The sequence below is a fragment of the Poecilia reticulata genome, chromosome 16, assembly GCF_904066995.2.
Source record: "Poecilia reticulata chromosome 16, P_reticulata-male-v2, whole genome shotgun sequence".
In the NCBI taxonomy this organism is placed as follows: domain Eukaryota; kingdom Metazoa; phylum Chordata; class Actinopteri; order Cyprinodontiformes; family Poeciliidae; genus Poecilia; species Poecilia reticulata.
Window position 1 is genome coordinate 22,991,356 of NC_088845.1, and position 13,949 is coordinate 23,005,304.

Genomic DNA, 13,949 nt, shown 5'->3' on the forward strand with positions numbered 1-13,949 from the left:
TTCATTTTTGTGGCATTATTTCTAGAAATTTTAATATCCAAACAACAAAACGATTCAAAATGTTATGGTTGTGATTTCAAGTTTACAAAACTCAAGAACTGTGTGTCAGCAGCACAGGAGCACCACCAGGAACTCTCACTATTTATTTTCACTCTGTGCACTTCAGCACAAGTCAGACTCTGCCATCTACAGAAATAGGCGAATCAGAGATGGACAAGAAACTGAGTCCAGAGAGATGGTGGACCGCTTTGTGGCACGCTGTGAACATCTGTAGCAGCATCAAAGCCAGTCACTTAAAACAACTTTGAAAATCGGATAGAGAACATCGGTTCTGTTCTGAGGAGTGGAGCCACTGGAGATGATGGTGCAAAGAAGGATTTTACATCAAACCAAGAAAGCTATGGACAACCCTGAGCGAGACTAATGGACAACCATTAGTCTCTTTATGAGACTAATGGTGTTCGTTCAAAAAAGACACAAAAACAACTGTGTCTTTGTTTGGAGGCTTATTCAGATGCATACCGCTACAGGAGATCCTTTCTGCCTGCAGCCATCAGCATCTACAATAACTCTTTGAAAAACTGTACAATATGAGTTACACCAGCATTTAATTTTGCTTAAGGATCAATAGAGTATTTTCGAATCGAATGAAATGAATTTCTATTTATAAGGGCTTATTCATATTGGGACATCAGGCTTAAGTGAGGTGAAAATGAAGGATGGCCATTTAACCAATAGTTCACTGGGACAATGTTGTAAAAATTAAAACCTTGCATCAGTGTGCAACATATACCTATATAGAGCACATGATGATAAAAAATTATCCCAAGACACATACAGAATTGTTTAATGTCTGTATTCAATTTGTAGGTGTTCAGATGAATGCAAAAATGATATTTCCAGAATGCAAACTGAGTGAGCAGCGACACAAGAAAGTTGGCTCAATCATGTGTGGTTCAGTGATAGTGCTGATGTTAACCCGTGGCATTTTCTAACTCCCCAAAGTGGGTGAACATCAGGTGAAAGAACTCAGAACGTAAGTCTATTCATTTCCCTTTTATCGTTCCTGATGAAAGGTGAAGATTTATCCTCACTGATATTTCATTAATGAAAATGTGATTTTCTTTCAATTACCTCTACTTTTTTCTTCGTTTTTTTTTTTTTTTTAGCTATTTGTGACAGCGCTAATGGTGTTTGTTCAAACTTTTATAAAATGTGTTTTTCCGCTCCACCTTGCATGCGACCAGTGCTACATTGTCTTGCGGTCCACTTTCTCATGCATTATTTTTGAGTCAACAAGGTAGAAAACCAAGCTGACCTCAATAGCCAAAGACAGCTGCACAGCCCAACTTGCTCTGTGACATGAAGCCTTGAGCAGCTCCCAGGCTTTTCAATAGATTCTGTGTTTCTCCTTTTGTAGTTGTTGAAACAACACTCACACATTCACACGGAATGCTTATCCAGCACAACATTAACCTATATACTGTCTTGTAGTCTTGGAGTCCAAATGGAATATTGATCTCTACCGATCCTTCCAGAGTAAGTTTTTTTTTTATTTCTTTTCTCAAGCACAATGATTTTTGTTCCCACTTCTTTACTTTTGTCCCTAAGGCCCTAATGTTTTTTTTTTTTGCATAAGTTGGATAGGAACCTGCACCACTTTTGGCACTTTGTAGAAAACTTGGTGCCACTACATGAAATAAACCTGTGAGTTCAAGCTAGTTTACAATATTGTTCCACATGTCATAATGGCTTCTTTTATATGGCTGTTTATAGCTAACAAAAATGTTATGATAAAAGCCAACATGAACGCTTTAATATGTAATACATTTTACTTATGATGAAACTAACTTATAGAAAATAAAAATATAATGACCTTTTGACACTTGGTCTTATGAATTTTTTCATTGCTCCATATGATCACACTTCATTAAACCTCTGTTTTTTATGTTGGCTTCAATTAGAGAGGCATTCTCATCTTGGCTCTGTAGGAGAGAATAATAATAATAATTTTTTTTTTCTCATTGTTGCGATAACAGCTATGAGAGAGAGGTCTAGACACCCTTATCTATAGTAGTGCTCCCCAACTATTTTCAGGGTTTCTAAGGCTTTCAAAATGTAGAAGAGCCATAGTTTGCTTCCAGCAAGTTTTGGGTCTTCTCCAGGACCCCCTGCATGTGGAACATGCCTACAAAAAAAATAAATAAATCACCAATATGAGGCTCTGAGGCACCCTGTTCAGATGCCAAAATCCCTTTACTGATTTCTTTCAATTCTGTCAAGAATTGACTCTACTCTAAGCACCAATTATCAAATTCTCTGTTAACCCTAAGGCTAAGTTCAATAACCCAAAGAGGAAGCTAATTTCCCCGGCTTGTTTCCAGGATTTTGTTTCTTCAGCCATCAATTCGATCTCTTGACCATAGGTGATTTTTTATTTTTTTTTTTTAGTAAAACTAGAATTTTGCTTTTTGTTTCAAGTTTTAAATCAATACATTTATTTAAATCAATTTATTTTCCAATGAATAAAAAATTTTTGAAAAAAATCTGACTCTTCCACAGTCAATCACACAAATTACAGGTGGGACCATTTTTGCCAATCTCGTATATCAACAGTCAAAGACACTGATCACAACATTAGAATCACCAAAGATGTTATGCATTGTCATTATACTAAGTTGTTAGTCCTTCCATTTTATTTTATTGTTTTAAAAGAATGTGTCTCATTTTGGAGCCATGTTTTGGGTAGAAAATATTTTTATGGTAGACTGCTGAATGTGCTCCAACTACATGGGGATCAAACTCTTAAGCCTCCCTGGTAAAGTCTTCATTGGTTTTGGATAGTCAAATCTCAGATTGGAGACAGGATTTCTAGGCACAGCCAAGGTGTTAAAGGGTATTCTTTTAGTCACAGGTTGCATTTGGAGTAAATGTTATGATACTGACCATATTGAAGTTCTTATTTGGCTTGACATGTAGATTAATTATGCAAAACATGAAACCTTAACTCCATAAATAGTAATTATTTCCATTATCTGTCATCCATCATGTATACGAAGTAATGGTGAAATTCTATAAAACTAACCCTTTATGTTTTTGCCATAATAATGTGCTTCATATGAATCTGGTAAACCTTTTCTTCCTGACTCTGTTCTTGCTCCCAACTCTCCTGGTGTTACTCCTCTTCAGCCGCTCTAAGAGGTTTAACATGTCAAAGTTCTCTCAGCTCATCCATAATTGATTGCCACAACGGAGCATCTTCGCTGCACTTAGTTAACCAGCTATCTGCAGGTGTTTCCTTAGCAACTGACCAGGGCCCTCAAACACTAAAGCGCTGTATGCAGACTCTTCACCCCCAAAAAGTGGGACATATTGTGTCTTGTAAATCTAGATGTCTGCCCCTTGTTCGTTTGTTATGTCCCATAACTCAGTGTGTATGTCTACCCAAAACACAGGAAATGAGTGAAAATAATCAAAACCTAACGCTGGTGTTTGTCTGCCACCCTTCTGTGGTAAAGCTGTGATTTCAACAAGCATAGAAGGATAATTGCAAATGTAATGTTTCTGAAGAAAATATGTTACGAAAACAAAAAAAAGCTGTGCAACTCTGTTTGAAAAATTATATTTTCTTAATTTATTAAGAAAATAATAAATTAAGAAATACATATCTTACATAAAGATATGTATCTTTATGTAAAAGATACATCAATTTCCATGTCAAATAAATTAGATTCATGTTGTCGGTTAATAAAGGCAATGACAAAAATGAAAAATTGTTTTTGGTCCATTTTAGAGAGTAATGCAAACTTGATGGTCAGTAAGGCTAGTAATACAGTTTGTTCAAATAAGTGTGCGTTTGGATGTGTCAGGGAGCGGATCCATAATTCACGTACACACTCACACACACCCACATGTTAGAGTGTCAGAAAAAGCCATGACTCCCTTGGCTGCTCCAACACCTGTGACCACTAGTGGTGCAGCCATGTGCAGTCACCAGTTCTTGAATATATTTTCACCATATGGAGTTAGTACAAAAGCTTTGATTGATCTTTTTTCAGAAAAATAGCAAGATAAAATTTTTTACGACAAAATTCTGTTTCCTACATATGGACTGTGATAGGCTGATGGGGTTGTTCATAATATCATACAATACATTAAAGACTGTATAAGCTATGATATACCTCTTACCTTCTGATAAAGATCCTCACTATTTCTATTGTCTCTTTAGGAACTTCCTGATGGACATTTACACATACAAACAAATGGTCTTTCACCAACCAAACATTGATAAGACCATCAACTTTCACATCATAACCAACTCAATATTGTCATATCTTTTGAAGATTATTTAATAACCTATTACATACCAGTACATCTAGTTGACTCATCAGCTCTACTGCTGTGAGCAAAGACTGAGAACATTTTCATTGTCTTAGGCTGTGATTTGCAGACTGGGACGTTTTTTGGCAGAGGAAGCCAAAAAACTTTTATTTCATTTCATTTTATTTTAATTTTATTTATTTATTACATTTTCAACATTGCCACATAGGTATTGAGGACAAAAACCGATATAATAAGAAATAAAAGAATATATAAATAAAAGAATAAATATATTAGAGAATATATTAGTGGTAACACAACAAAACCACAGGGATGAAGTTTGTTTTGGTCTGTGGCCTGCAAAGATGGCCCCGAGCGACTGCACCTAAATGGCCCACAACGTTGGTCGCAGTGACGTTGGTTCCAAAGCTCTATTGGCCAATAGTAGACATAGAAGGCAGCTCTCCTCATTAACATAACGATGCGGCAGAAAAAAATGGAAAACCAGCAAGTAGAAAAACAGCGAGCAGAAAATGGAGAAGCAAAAAAAAAAAGAGAAAGCAAAATATCTATTTTTCTTGACAGAAACTCATGTGTAAGAAAAAGGAAAAACTAAATCTATATTTATGCTTTTATTATCAAAAAATATATGTATGTTTTTAATTCTTATCAAAAATATATATTTATTATTTTATTTCTAATTATGTCAGATATATATTCCTTCTTTTGTTAATATATTTCTTCTTTTATTTATATATTTCTTCTTTTATTTCTTATTATGTCAGATATATATTTATTATTTTATTTATATAGCCTATTTCTTCTTTTATTTCTTATTATGTCGGTTTTGGTCCTCCGTACATATGGTCCTTTGTTACAATGATATGAAGAAGACAGAGATAAAAAAATATATTTTCAAGTAAAAATATAGGACATGTTCCTCTGCCTGTAGATCAGTTATGGGCAGTAACACGTTAGAAGTAATGCGTTACTGTAATCTGATTACTTTTTTCAAGTGACAAGTAAAGTAAGTAATTGATTACAATTGCAAAAAATGTAAATGGATTACTGTTACTTCAACGCAAGCAGACTGCGCAACTCCGTTACAAAACAAAACCTGTTAGTGAGCGTCTCGTGACAATCACGTTTGAGCGTGTGACGTCAGAAGTGTAGATCAACAACAGAGTTTGGGGCGCGGGGAAGAAAACAAGGAGCATGGGGGAGCGCAGGACCATGCTGCGTTAATGTTTGGAATACCGACATTAGTTTGACTCAGTGACTAAAACATTCGGGTCCTCTGTACGCTCTGCTTCGGAAGAAAACTTAACTTAAGCGAAAAACTCCATTTCACCGAGCAAACCACAGAAACCCCCAGATTCTCTCCACCGAGTTGATGGCTGCGGCTCCGACAGCTGCTGCTGAACAGGTAAAAATAGATCAAAACAAAACAAAACAAAACAAAAAAAAAACTCTTTATCAATCCTCTCTGCAATTTACCAATTGTTAAAAGATGTAAATCTTACTAATTAGGAGTATATTAAACTATGTTATCTTATCGCTGTATTCTACATTAAATGAAGGAGTACGAACACAAAAGTAAATGGTATAATTGGAAGAAAGTCAGTCAGAAGAGAGACTTGATTTTCTTAAAATATGTATTAAAAATAACTGCAGCATATGTTCTTTATTCGTTTGCAAGAAATAATTGCACACCTGAAAATGCAATCTGCACTGTATCACAAGATATCATTTTTTTTTCTCCACAAACTTTTTGAAGTTAATAAAAAGAAGAAGTTCGGACTTACTTCTATCTAATTGTTAATTCATTCATTCTCATTGGAGCCGTAAGATGCCTTTCTGTAATGAATAATTCTAATTATTCATTTTATTTTAGGTCCTGAGGTTTCCCTACCACCTTGTCTGTAGGAGAACTGAACATACAACATTTTGCAGGTAAATGTGATTTAACTATTGTCTCAAAACAAAGACAATAGTAATTTCTGTTTACATTATAAAATGGCTTTAGCACATTATATTAGCAGATGGCATGATTTACAAGCTTAGCACAGGTAGAATTAGCATGGTTAGCATTTAGCAACAGTGACTGTGTGTGTAATAGCCAACATTACTTTGTTCTTCCCCTGACTCACTTTTAAACACTGCAGTGGTAATCAAAAAAGAAGGGGAGAGTCTTTTTCCCCTCAGGAACAACATATAAGCAGAAGAAATGTTTTTCACAGTGAAACAGGGTAAGACTTAATTGGGGTATATTCACTGTTGCACTTGACAGACGCTTCCGAAACTGTAGATCATGAGATACTAATTTCCAATCTGGACCGGTGGATAGGCATCACTGGTTCAGCTCTCAATGAGTTTAGGTCTTACCTCTTAGACAAAAGACTGTGTCAGCATTGGTTTCTTTTCCTCCAGCTCTGCTGCTTTCCACTGGTGGGTGTCACAAAGTTAAATTCCTGGCCCTGGGGTAATTTCTCCACCTGCTTCCAATAAGTCAGTTCTTGGGAAACACATGGAATATAGCCTCTCCTCAACTGACCCGTATTTACAGTACATGCGTCTGTTTCTGATGTGCATTTCGCCACCATTCGTGTTGACATCTAAAGCTAGGTTCTATGCTTCTATCCTTTATGTACTTTTTTAAAATGCATAAAGGGAGAGTTTCTTTATCCTCGCTGGCTTTTAGTTGAATTGAAATTTGTTTTTAAGCATTTTAATTGTGAAGTTCCATTTTATTTGACAGAACTGCTGAATCTATATGAAACATCCTGTGCGTTCATGTCTGCTGACCAGAGGCTTTACAAAAACTCAACTAAAGGTAACAGTGTTCCAGTTGATGCCCCAACCCCCTGGAATATTTCACTAATTATTACAAAATACACATCACACCACATATATCCAAGAAAACAGTTTTGACTTTTTTCTTATCTCTTAATTAAAATGCCCAAGTCAAGTCTCAGACAAAGCTGGATGCCACATTGGGCATAATTTCATTGTTCTGAAAAAACCAATTTTATTGTCTTGCTGATGAAGCTCAACAGTCAGTGTGAGGTATTTCAAAGACGGTGATGTTCAAATACACCTTTTAAAGTGAAGATGGGAAAGTTGGTACATATGTTTGGATAAGGTCTAAGTTCAAAAAAAGAAAAAAACAGTCCTCCAACCTGTTTTCTCCTTTTTCCTTTTCTGTCTTCATTTCCCTTTGTGAAAACAGCAACAATAATCAGAAATGACTCTGTTGTTTCCTCCTCAAGAATTTTCCATTTGTTTTTGGTGGTGATGCACATGGATATTATAAAGTCATGATCTTCTTTCAGTATTCATCAACCTAATATAACTAGAACATTGAGCGTAGGTGCGTTAAGGGGCATAAATGGGGTGGAGGCCATGATTATCTTCGGGAAAAGAATGCTGCCTGGGTAGGGCACTTACAATTATTTATTTATAATTCAACCACTGAGACACAAATGCACTTTATTGTCTCATTCTGCATCTTATTCTACCAGTAAACCTGGAAATGGGCTTAGTTTTTAATGAAAGAGCCATGTTAATATCAAGGCGGATAAAACCTAGCATGTGCAGACGGGACTGCAGTGTGGAAACCCAATCACAAGTTCCTTCAATCACCCCAAAGCAGAACAAGAGAAAATGGACGCATTTGAATATTTTCCTCCACCTGGACATATTAGAAGTATACAATATTAATAGCTATTTAACATGCATCTGCTTTTTGGGCCTCTTATTTTCGCAGATCTGCTTAAAAAGCAAGCAGGTAATGCAAGAGTAACTGTGGCAGTTGTGGGCACGACATGGTTTTTCAACAAGAGATATTTGCAGTATTTCCACTCTAATTCTAGTGTTGGTCTTCCTCTCTGAATGGGTTGGACGTGGTTCTTATCTTCTAACAGGCTAATCTTAACTTTTCCTTTCCGTTGTTTTCAATTTTCCAAAATAAAGTAATGAATAGAATGATTTTAGTTCATGTTTTCCTCATATGCACTCTTTGTGCATACTTCAAAAAGAGTGCATATGACGAAGCTTCTGTTGTTTTAGGTCAGTCAGAATGACCAAAATTATTTAGATTTTCTAATTGTCACAACAATGAGAGAAAAAAATATGTAAAATATTTACTTAATGTTTTCAATATCAAAAGTTTACATAAAGAGTATTTACTCTCTTTTTAAATAACACAGGGAGGTGCCAGTATTTTTTGTGTGGACGCAGTACAGCCAGAAAACTCATGCATAGAAATATATTTATGAAATAAAATCACATAGTTTCATAAGAGTTCTAATGTGTGACTTTAGCTCAAGAAAAAAAGTAACTTATTGAGGTTAAAACAACCATATGCTTCAATTTGTTGTTTTGAAAACTCACAAGTTTCACATAGTTTTCACTTCCCTTGAGTTTGTTGGTGGTAGGAACACAACTTTGGTCAAACATATTCTGAGGTACTCATAAGTTTTTTTTTTTTTCTTCTGTTCAGCACTATCCTATGTGGTAGACAAATCTGTTTCATCAGGAAACGGAAAGATGAAATTAAAAATATAATTAATGTACCTCCCAGGTGTAAAAAAATGCTGAGGTTCACAAAGAAGCATTGCAGATTTACTGTTGCCCAAATCGTTGATGAGAATGTGGGACGTATTGACAACTTTACAACCAACCCTTAGACTGGTGTGGTTCGTATAATTAAAATGGTCCTGCACAACACAGTGATGTCTACAGAGATTAAACTCACTTCTGTTAAGATAACGGCTTTAAGTTTGAGTAAAAAATGTGCTGCGTGCAGCTAAATTATAGCCGTAAAACAACCCATTGTTTGTTTCGTCTCTGCCAGGGTCACTTTGAAAAATAAAGTAGAAAATGAGAGGTGATATGGAAATAATAAAGAAGTAGGTGGAAGAGGGAAGTAATTCCATCCATACTCGTTTCTTTATTTTCCACACCGCTGCTCACATTTGAATATTTTGAAAGGGATGCCTGTGTTTGCCTTATCATGCATTATTCTGAGGCATTACCTGAGCCTCGCCGCTGCAATAAAAATGGTTAGGAAAGCTCTCTCCCTTTTTTACAGAGGTGCACAACAGTAATAATATTCATACTTTAGCACCCTTTTGAAGTGGGGTCTTTCATTTAACTGTAGATTACATTTAATGATGTGGATGTTGGCTGTGAACCAGCGTGAATGGTAGGGTTGCTCCTCTAATGGATTTGTACAACTTTAAAGGCAGTAAAGAAGAGTGTATGATCTTAATAGGTGAATTCTTACTCATTCATTTTCTGTACCTGCATGTTCCTGTTTGTTGTGCTATAGTGTTATTGGATGCCATCCCAGCATTTACTGTGTGAGAGGTTGGGTAGATCCTGAAATGTTTATGTTCATTTCCGGAACATAAACAAACACTCATGAGGTAGACGATCATGTGTGCATACATTTGAACCAAATGCACGCAAAGGCTGGTTTTAGAGTGGCCGGTTAATCTAAAAGGCATGTTTTTTGTTCTGTAGAGGGGAGCTGGGGTTTCAGTAGAAAATAAAAACAGCAACCAGAAAGGCCACCGTCCAAAATTTGCAGTGTCAATCATCTAATGACAAAAAGTCGCCCGACTGTACGAGAGAGTGAATTAGTTTTCTTGAAAATTGAAAAAAAATCGTGTTGTGGCTTTGTCAAGCGCACTCCAATTGGTCAGCTTCTATTTCACAGTAACTTGTCAAATTTTACTTACCACCTTGTCTTGAATAGCCACACATACAGTATCTGAGCTAAATTGGCTACCTCCCTCCTTTCATAAGATACAGCCTGTAAAGAAGTCACATTATTCCATTATCACAAACTTATTTAATTAAGTTGGTACAATGCGCTGAACATTGTCTTACCCAACATGATAAAAACAAGCACCGTAGCACGGGTCTGCCAACCAATTAAAAAAATGTTCAAGTCATGAACAAACTTTAATCTTGATAATTATTTAAGTGGAAATGTCTTTTTCAGATTAAAATATCTTTCTAAGGCACTTACACTTAAGCTGGCTCTGCCAATCAAAGGAACATTTCTCTCTTTGCATGGATTTTTTCCCCCCTTTTTATACTCATTTCTCATTCCACTTCATTGAGTCTGCTTTTTGTTTTTGCCCCAATGCTCACAGACAAATAATATGTGCTGGCCTTTTGCCCTGTCTCTCAAAAAAAAAAAAAATGTTTTAGCTGATCAGAAAAAAAACAATCACATTTGCTCTAGTGATGGATGGAGAAAATAAGAGGGTCTCTTGGAATGGTGAGGGAGATTTCTGGCTTGGGGGTCTTACATCTTTCAAACGCACTTCTTTTGTTTTTGTAATACTTATGTGACATTAGGCTTTGAACAAGTGTGGCACCTTAAAAGTTTAAAAAGAAATGCATTCTTTGCTCTCACGCTGACCCTAAGCCCTATTGCCTGTGGCCATTTCTACCAAACACCCACGTGGGGGTCAACTCTTAAACCTCTAAAAATAAAATAATAATTTTCTGATATTTAGGAAGAACTAGCAATATCCCTTGGTAGACATTGAAAGAGGGGACAGAAATTCAGGAAAAGTGATATATTCCTTAAGATAGCCTGCAGCCTTGATGCTTTCTGTCTAGCCTCTGGACCTATTTTACTACCTTCTCTCCATCCTCCTCCCTCGATATTTGCCATGATTGCTCCATCTCTTATGACTGCTCTCCCCGTCTCTCTCCTTACATTTTGTGCGTCTCTCTCCTTGCCCACTTTTCTTCCGAAGGCTACGGATTCCTGGAGCTCCTCTGAGAGAAGTGTGTGAAAATGCACAATACAGGTCCCCCGGCGTGCCCACCCCCAGCGCAGAGTGTGAGAAGAGGGCCCTGCATTTGATGCCTGACTGACCAAATCTTCTGCTAGATAGCTGGGCCTTTCTATTCCCAGTGGCACAGCAAAAGCGTGTCCAGAACTGGTGCGGAAGGAGGGAGGAAGGCTTAGTAATTGTATCAAGGTCTGTAGAGAGTGCCCCACCATCAACTCGGCCCCCCCACCTAAACCCTTCCACACACACACATACAGACACTCACCTTCCTAAACCGCTCCTGAACCGCTTCTCAGTTAAAAGGAAAAGGGTCCCTGGGCAGAAAGAAGCAACTTCTCTCCAGAATAACCAAAAAACAGTGTGCACTCATATATGAATAACATTCAATTTATCACATGAAAGCCCATTTATTGAATACAACACCTTGCACTGTCCCCAATTCCATCTATTTTTCAACACCTCAATGAAAAAAGGAAATAAAAGTTGACTTTAATTCCCAAAGTCACATTTGGATTTAGTTGTTGGAAAGCCAATATGTTAAACACTCGTTTTTATTTTTATTATTGTTATGTTTGTTGTCATAAAATGGTCAATTTCAATGCCAATTTTTACAACTTTGTCCACAAAAAAGGTGCCGTTTCTTTCTTGGAGACTTTGTTCTTATGGGAAAAGTTGCCTTAAACATAATTACCCACAAGAAGCAATATACCATAATACTATAATAACACAGAGCTCAAAAAAATGTCATGGATTAAGAACGGTATCAAGCAATAACTTTGTTGCAGCACAATATTAGCTGCAAATCATCTTCCCCTCTTTTGAAGATGCTCTTCCCTAGAGATATCAGTCCAGGATTGTACTTGCAAACTGGCTGGAGGCTGAACAGTCTTTGCAGAGGGACACAGTTCTACTGCAACATCTCTGTATGTGTCATATAGTTTAGTTGTTGCACATAGATCTGTGTACAATCATATCCATTCTGCTGCTTCTAATCCTTTTTCTTAGCATTGGACATACAACTATACAATAAACCAGCTACTTTTCACTTACAAAAGGTTAGCCATTTTGATTGGCCTATTTAAAATCAAGATATTAACAAAATAATAATAATAAAAAAAAACATTGTAGTGAGCAAAATTTTATTAAATCAATACAATAAATCAAACGAAATTGAAAAAAATTAGATGCTCAATAAAATACTGTGTTACTGTAGTAAGTGGAGCAGAAATCTTGCTTCTCGAATGTAACATTTTCATGGAAACAAAAAAAAATGTTGATAGAATTAATTTGTTCATGCTAAGATATTCAAAAGTGGCTTGCTCCTTTTAGACACTGAAGTTTGCAAATTTAAGTAAAGTAGTTAAGGTAAACTAATATCAAACAGAATGTACAAACTGTTTACAAAGTATTTGTTCATAATGTCTAAATTTTGGAATGATTTAATTTAGGAAATTACTAAGTTGGCCTTTACCCAGGTTGGTAACTATAAACAAAATCGAGTAAAAGGATTGTACGCATTCTTTGGTTAATTCACAGGCACTTAAAAAATTGTATGTTGGCCAAGGAGTATTTCAAAATCAAATAACTTAAAGTTAGTTTTACTTTTATGCAGAATAGTTATTGCATTCTTTGCTGGGCTAAGCTTCCAGTGTTTCAGAATCCTACTGACACCTCTGCCACCAAAAGACCCATTGACAAGGTGTCAGCTTAAAGGTACAACATGTCAGATTTTTTTCTGTGTACAACTCTCTGTTACCTTCAGCAGCCGTTTTCAATTCTTGAGCTTCAAAGGCTAGATGCTGTTGTTGGCCACACTAATACAGTGATTGAAGGCAGACAGTACAGATAAAACGTCCTTTTCAATGAGAAATCCCTTTAGTGCCTTAGTCATCTGTCGATAAATTGAATCTGTCAGAAACTACAGTAACTTGGCTGCAAACAGAGAATGTAGCCTGACAAGATCTCAGTTGATTGGAATCTTAAAGGCATCAAGCTATCAAGAAAAAGCAAGAGTGGAAAGCCAAATAAGTGTAGTGCTTTGTCAAAGGTTATCTGGACAAATTGGTCTTATAATTTGCACTCATGTTTAACGTACAGAACTGTTTAATTAATTATTCTACTGGCCCAAAGTGGAATAAGGTACATCAACAGTAAGATAAAGCTAAACAGAAGCATGCATATACACACTGAAGTAGAAATATAAAAACTGAAAAAATAATAAACTTATTTCTTATTCAGTTTTTTTGCTAGTTTAGAGAAAAAGAGAGAAGCATGTATTTTGCTTTCAAGTCTTGATCTCCAAGCATGACAATATCTGACTTAATAAGCCCAAAATCCTGGATTAAGTTGGTCTGGAACTTAAAATAAGAGCCAAGTAAAACTCTCATAGTAAATGGGAAAGTGGATTACCACAACTAACCTTTATTTTCTATTTTGTGTTTAGCACTTATCCAAACACGGGCTGGACTTGGACAACTGGCACTCAGTTTCAAACGTCTATTAGCTAACACTGATGTAAAATAACATCATACAAATAAACTATGAAAGCAAATCTGTTGAACTATATTAACTCAAAGCAATTCATTTAAAAAAAAAAATAAAAATAGAGGTGTGCGGCTCATGTATTTCCTTGTTACCTGTTCGCCCCTTGAAATAATTAGCAAAGCAGCTATTTTATAGTGGACTCGCATCACTCATCTGCCTGCAGCATGTGTTGAGTAAAAAATCTAAACAGATGAAAAGAAGTAGCAAACTTATTTAAAGGTATACTGCAAGATTTTTTACATAAGATTCTTGCTTTTTACTTTCTTT

At 36.1% G+C, this 13,949-nt stretch overlaps 1 long non-coding RNA gene across 4 annotated transcripts in view; it reads left to right on the plus strand.

Moving 5' to 3' along the window:
• Nucleotides 1–5,274: 5,274 nt before the first annotated feature.
• LOC145547695 (uncharacterized) overlaps nt 5,275–13,949 on the plus strand; it is an 88,116-nt gene continuing 79,441 nt past the window's right edge. For 2 of the 4 annotated variants that reach the window (XR_014083995.1, XR_014083993.1), the window contains exons 1-4: nt 5,275–5,746; nt 6,215–6,273; nt 6,526–6,569; nt 7,079–7,153. This is a non-coding gene — a long non-coding RNA (uncharacterized LOC145547695). The remainder of the gene's footprint in view (nt 5,747–6,214; nt 6,274–6,525; nt 6,570–7,078; nt 7,154–13,949) is intronic. The other 2 variants (XR_014083996.1, XR_014083994.1) reach the window with 1 other exon arrangement.